Below are 7,544 nucleotides of genomic sequence, written 5' to 3' on the forward strand. Positions count from 1 at the left end.
CCCGATGATCGGCAAGCCATTGAGATAAATGGATCTTTAAGAAGAAGACGGACGTGGACGGTGATGTCACCGTCTGTGAAGCTCGACTTGTGGCGAAGAGTTTTTTCACAAGTTCAAGGAGTTGACTACGATGAGATTTCCTCATCCGTAGCGATGCTTAAGTCCGTCGGAATCATGTTAGCATTAGCTGCATTTATGAAATCTGGCAGATGGATGTCAAAACGAGTTTCCTTACCAGTTTTCGTAAGGAAAGGTTGTATGTGATACAATCAAAAAGTTTTTGTCGATCCTAAGGATGCTAAAAGGTATGCTGGCTCCAGCGATCCTTCTAAGAACTGGAGTAAGCATCTCGGAGTTGGAATATGTACTTTGATAAGATGATCAAAGATTTTGGGTTTATACAAATTTATGAGAAACTTGTTTTTCCAAAGAAGTGAGTGGGAGCACTATAGAATTTCTGATGAGTATATGTTGTTAACATATTATTGATCAGAAATGATGTAGAATTTTCTGTAAAGCATATAGGGTTATTTGAAAAGTGTTTTTCAAGTGAAAACCTGGTTTAAGCTACTTCAACATTGAGCATCAAGATCTATGAGGATAGATCAAAAACTGCTTAATGGTACTTTCAAATGAGCATATACCTTGACATGATCTTGAAGGTGTTCAAGATGGATCAGTCAAAGAAGGAGTTCTTGCCTGAGATGTAAGGTATGAAGTCAAGACTTAAAGCTCGACCATGGAAGAAAAGAGAGAAAGGACGAAGGTCGTCCCCTATGTTTCGGACGTAGGCTCTATAGTATGCTATGCTGTGTACGCACTGGAAGTGTGCCTTTCCATGAGTCAGTCAAGGGGTACAAGAATGATCCAGGAATGGATCGTTGGACAGCGGTCAAAATTGTCCTTGGAGTAAATAAGGACATGTTTCTCGATTATGGAGGTGATAAAGAGTTCGGCGTAAAGGGTTACGTCGATGCAAGCTTTAACACCTATCCGAATGACTCTGAGTAGCAAACCAGATACGTATAGTGGAGCAACCATTTGGAATAGCTTCAAGTGGAGCATGGAAGCAGCATTTACAATATAACCTAGAGATTTGCGAAGTACATACATATCTGAATGTTGCAGACCCGTTGACTAAAACCTCTCTTACAAGCAAAACATGATCAAACCCCAGAACTCATTGAGTCTTAATCACATGATGATGTGAACTAGTTTAATGACACTAGTAAACTCTTTGGATGTTGGTCACATGGTGATGTGACCTGTGAGTGTTAATCACATGGCGATGTGAACTAGATTATTGACTCTAGTGCAAGTGGGAGACTGTTGGAAATATGCCCTAGAGGCAATAATAAATTGGTTATTATTATATTTCCTTGTTCATGATAATCGTTTATTATCCATGCTATAATTGTATTGATAGGAAACTCAGATACATGTGTGGATACATAGACAACACCATGTCCCTAGTAAGCCTCTAGTTGACTAGCTCGTTGATCAATAGATGGTTATGGTTTCCTAACCATGGACATTGGATGTCTTTGATAACGGGATCACATCATTAGGAGAATGATGTGATGGACAAGACCCAATCCTAAGCCTAGCACAAAGATCGTGTAGTTCGTATGCTAAAGCTTTTCTAATGTCAAGTATCATTTCCTTAGACCATGAGATTGTGCAACTCCCGAATACCGTAGGAATGCTTTGGGTGTACCAAACGTCACAACGTAACTGGGTGGCTATAAAGGTGCACTACAGGTATCTCCGAAAGTGTCTGTTGGGTTGGCACGAATCGAGACTGGGATTTGTCACTCCGTGTGACGGAGAGGTATCTCTGGGCCCACTCGGTAGGACATCATCATAATGTGCACAATGTGACCAAGGGGTTGATCACGGGATGATGTGTTATGGAACGAGTAGAGAGACTTGCCGGTAACGAGATTGAACAAGGTATCGGTATACCGACGATCGAATCTTGGGCAAGTACAATACCGTTAGACAAAGGGAATTGTATACGGGATTGATTGAGTCCTTGACATCGCGGTTCATCCGATGAGATCATCGTGGAACATGTGGGAGCCAACATGGGTATCCAGATCCTGGTGTTGGTTATTGACCGGAGAACGTCTCGGTCATGTCTACATGTCTCCCGAACCCGTAGGGTCTACACACTTAAGGTTCGATGACGCTAGGGTTATAAAGGAAGTTTGTATGTGGTTACCGAATGTTGTTCGGAGTCCCGGATGAGATCCCGGATGTCACGAGGAGTTCCGGAATGGTCCGGAGGTAAAGATTTATATATGGGAAGTCCTGTTTTGGTCACCGGAAAAATTTCGTGTTTTATCGGTAACGTACCGGGACCACCGGGAGGGTCCCGGGGGTCCACCAAGTGGGGCCACCGGCCCCAGAGGGCTGCATGGGCCAAGTGTGGGAGGGTACCAGCCCCAGGTGGGCTGGTGCGCCCCCCCCTCCCCCCAAGGCCCAAGGCGCCTAGGGTTTGGGGAGGGGGTGCTTCCACCTAACTTGGGGGGCAAGTTTCCCCCCTCTCCCCCCTTGGCCGCCACCCTTAGATGGGATTGGGGCTGCCGCACCCCTTGGGGTGGAAACCCTAGAGGGGGCACACCCCCTCCCTCTCCCCTATATATAGTGGAGGTCTTGAGGGCTGCCAATACATGAGTTTTGACCTCTCCCTGGCGCAGCCCTCCTCCTCTCCCAAGTACTCCTCTTCTCCCGCGGTGCTTGGCGAAGCCCTGCAGGATTGCCACGCTCCTCCATCACCACCACGCCATTGTGCTGCTGCTGGATGGAGTCTTCCTCAACCTCTCCCTCTCTCCTTGTTGGATCAAGGTGTGGGAGACGTCACCGGGCTGTACGTGTGTTGAACGCGGAGGTGTCGTCCGTTCGCACTAGGATCTCCGGTGATTTGGATCACGACGAGTATGACTCCTTCAACCCCGTTCTCTTGAACGCTTCCGCTTAGCGATCTACAAGGGTATGTAGATGCACTCTCCTTCCCCTCGTAGCTGATTTCTCCATAGATAAATCTTGGTGACACGTAGGAAAATTTTGAATTTGTGCTACGTTCCCCAACACCCGCAGCACTAGGCGCTGTCGGCCGCCGTTTCCGGCTGCGGAGGCGCTGTTTAACGGCGGGTACACGCCCACCGAGCGCAAGGTGTTCGGCGTTTTGACTGACTCGGCGATGGACTCCGATGAGGAGGAAGAGCTCGCCGCGCTGCTGGAGGAGGAAGCCGCGGCCGACGTCCAGGAAGAAGAGCATCTGATGGTGCTCGCCGCCCTCGCCCAGCTACTGGCGAGCAGTGAAAAGCCGCGTCGAGGTGGCTCGGCGCCGGGGCGGGTGAAAGCAAAGAACCGACATCGTCTGCAAGGCTACTGCATGCTCTACTCCGACTACTTCGCCGATGCTCCACTTCATGGCGAGAGAACATTTCGGCGCCGTTATCGGATGAGCCGAAAGCTCTTCCTCAGGATTGTGAATTCCATCCGGGAGTTCGACAACTACTTCAAGTGCAAGATGGATTGCACTGGCGCTCTTGGATTCACCTCCATCCAGAAGTGCACGACAGCGATGAGGATGCTTGCATATGGAGCTCCCAGTGATTCACTCGACGACTATGGGCGCATGGCCGAGTCCACCAGCATAGAGTGTTTCTACAAGTTCTGTCGGGCAGTGGTGGCAGTGTTTGGGCCACAATACTTGAGAGCACCCAATGCGGAAGACACTGCTCGGATCCTAGCCCCGAATGCGGCAAGAGGATTTCCTGGGATGCTTGGAAGCATCGACTGCATGCATTGGAAATGGAAGAACTGCCCATTTGGTTGGCAGGGGATGTACAAAGGCGCCAAAGGCGGTTGCAGTGTGGTGCTTGAGGCGGTAGCCACACAGGACCTCTGGATTTGGCACTCCTTCTTTGGTATGCCAGGAACTCACAATGACATCAATGTGTTGCAGTGCTCTCCTGTTTTTGCCAAGCTCGTTGAGGGCCATTCTCCTCCGGTGAACTTCGAGATCAATGGGCACCAATACAACAAGGGGTACTATCTAGCTGACGGCATCTATCCGAGATGGTCGACATTTGTGAAGACGATCTCAAACCCTGTGCCAGGAGGCAAGAACGCCTGGTTTGCGAAGCTTCAGGAGGCTTGCAGGAAGGATGTCGAGCGGGCATTTGGTGTGCTCCAATCTCGATTCGCTGTTGTTCGGTACCCCGCTCAGACCTGGTCGAAAGATCAAATGTGGGAGATCATGACTTGCTGTGTCATCTTGCACAACATGATCATCGAGAGCGAGCAAGAAGACCCAGTGTTTGACACTGAACCATACTACAGGCAGGGTCCTCTAGCCGAAGTTGATCACCAGCTACCGGCAACTTGGACTGCCTATCTCAGTATGCGTCAAGAGATCCGAGACCCACAGGTGCATCATCAACTGCAGAAAGATCTGAATGAGCACCTATGGAGGCTCAAGGGGGACGCCGCGTGATGAAATACGAGTTTTTATTTGTTGAACTATAAAATTTGTATTGAACTATTTGTTGTTGTACTATTTTGTTGAAGTATTTGATTTTTCTGTGATGAAATATGTGATAAGGAATAATTATGTTGATAATTGAACGCCGAGACAGGGCGAAACCACGCCGAATATGGGCCTATTCTCGCCCATATGGGCCGTTTATTCGCCGAAATTGGGCTGCAAAGTGGGCCAATTTCGGCGCCTGGGGGCGAGCTGGGGGCGGCGACTGGGCGAAAAACCGCCCCCAGCGCCGAGTGTCTCGCCGGCTCGCCCCCAGGGGGCGATTTTTGTGCGTCCTGGGGGGCCAACGGCTGGAGATGCCCTTAATGACCTGTAAGCGGTGAGCCTAGGACTGCCGGTTGCATGTCCAGAAATTTTAAAATAAATCCATGTTTTTTGTTTGTTATTTTAGTTCTTCAATTTTTGTAGAAATAATAAAATATTTTTTCTTAAAACTGAACATTTTTTTACTTCGATAACATTTTTTAATCCCGTGGACTTTGTTTTTGAATTCACGAATAGTTTTTTTCCTTCTCTTTTCTTTTGGGTCGCGCTAACTGCCACACGTGTGGCAGGAAGGGAGACGCACCACACATCTCTAATGTAAACAGATTGCCACGTCATCGCATGCATGCATGCAGGAATCTTTTTCGATTTTCAGTTTTTAAAATGTTTTATCTCTTAAACAAAAAATCCGATTGAAAATTCGTTTTCACCATTAAATCCCTCACGATGAGATCTTCGAAACTAGATCCCATGTTGATATGTTTTGATGAAATTTTTCTTGGATTAAAAGTTGTTGTCTATTGCATATGAATTGCCATGATGTTTACACTGAAGTTGCCATGATATGTTTCAGCTATTTTCTTCTACATTTAAAAGTAAATTTTGACATTTATAAAACGGGGAATTAAGAAACTAGACTTGCCATGAACCATAAACTAAAATTGCCATGATACATGCACGTAAAATTGCCATGGTTCATACAAAAAATAATTTTCATGGTCAAAGTACTGGAGTTGCCATCATCAAAATACTAAAATTGTCATGATCTACAAACTAAAATTGCCACATGGCAACTTTAGTTTAAGCCCTATGGCAACTGCACGTCATCGCATGCATGCATGCAGGAATCTTTTTGGATTTTCAATTTTTAAAATGTTTTATCTCTTAAATGAAAAATCCGATTGAAAATCCGTTTTCACCATTAAATCCCTCGCGATGAGATCTTCGAAACTAGATCCCATGTTGATATGTTTTGATGAAATTTTTCTTGGATTAAAAGTTGTTGTCTATTGAATATGAATTGCCATGATGTTTACACTGAAGTTGCCATGATATGTTTCAGCTATTTTCTTCTACATTTAAAAGTAAATTTTGACATTTATAAAACGGGGAATTAAGAAACTAGACTTGCCATGAACCATAAACTAAAATTGCCATGATACATGCACGTAAAATTGCCATGGTTCATAAAAAAAATAATTTTCATGGTCAAAGTACTGGAGTTGCCATCATCAAAATACTAAAATTGCCATGATCTACAAACTAAAATTGCCACATGGCAACTTTAGTTTAAGCCCTATGGCAACTGCAGTGTAAACATCGTGGCAACTTCTGACAAAAAAAAAATTCGTCGAAACATATCAACATGGGGTCTAGTTTTGAAGATCTCATCGAGACAGATTTGATGATGAAAACGGATTTTTAGTTCGCTTTTTTATTTAGAAGATACAACATTTTTAAGCCGAAAACCAAAAAAAATTCTGCTGATGTCATCTATTCATACGTGGAAAAATGAGTGGTGATGGAGACGTGTGGGCGATGTGCAAACGCCCAAACGTATGGGCGTTAACATTTCCGTTTCTTTTAGTTGTTGGTGGTCTACGATTTTACTGTGCACAGTAAATCTAGATTGGAATGGTGCTAAAAAGCCCAGATTTGTCTATATATTTTAGATCAAATCTTTTTTTCAACGCACACTGATCCACAGAGAAATAGGTACCTTCATGCAGACAAACTTTTTTGGGTGTTAGATGTCATGCTAAATATAAGGAAATTTTTGTTTTTGCCACTCTAGATTTTGCCAATTTTCCTTATGCCACTCTAGATTTTGACATTTCATTTTTGCCACTCTTAGTTTTTGATAATTATCACAATTGCCATTCCCCGTGGCAAAAGCAAAATTTTCATAGTGGCAATCGTGATAATTATCAAAAGCTAAGAGTGGCAAAAATGAAATGAAATTATTTTGATTTTGCCACAAAATGACAATTGTGATAATTGTCAAAAACAAAGAGTGGCAAAAGTGAAATGTCAAAATCTAGAGTGGCATAAGGAAAATTGGCAAAATCTAGAGTGGCAAAAACAAAATTTTCCCTAAATATACCCTTGTGAATTTAACACAGTAGCACACGCTCTGGCAGCTTTTTGTATTGCTAAAAAAAACTTTTGGTGCTAGTGATCGCAGTCCTGGGCAAGTGAGGCTGGGGATATGCGAGACAATGCACGATTTAGCTAAGCTTACTACTTAATGGAATCATGTGCTTCATGTAAAAAAAGCAAAAAAGAAGGTGAATATTTTTTTGCAAAAAATATATATTTAAATGTGCCCTAGACAAACCATTAAAATTTCTGGTTTGTAGGATAGGTATTCATGTGGCATGAAAGAGATGCTGTTTTTGGAGGGGTATAAAGGTGATACTACATTTTTTTATAGGAATAGAAACGTGATACTTATGTACAAATTCCCTATGGGCCCAGAAATTTCGCAAAGCCCACGGCCCAGTTTTGTCCAGGCCGGCCCTCCGACTCCGATTCTCGGCGGGGGACTGCTCAAAATACTCGATGCCTAGCGGAAGAAGACGCGGTACCCTAAAAAAAACACAGGAGACGGGCGGAGACGGAGGCGCCCGCCGCCCCTCCGCCGCTCCGACGCACCTCCGCCGCTCGGACGCTCCGCCGCCCCGACGCACCTCCGCCGCTTGGACGCTCCGCCGCCCCGACG

This window comes from Triticum aestivum, chromosome 3B (genome assembly GCF_018294505.1).
Source record: "Triticum aestivum cultivar Chinese Spring chromosome 3B, IWGSC CS RefSeq v2.1, whole genome shotgun sequence".
NCBI lineage: Eukaryota > Viridiplantae > Streptophyta > Magnoliopsida > Poales > Poaceae > Triticum > Triticum aestivum.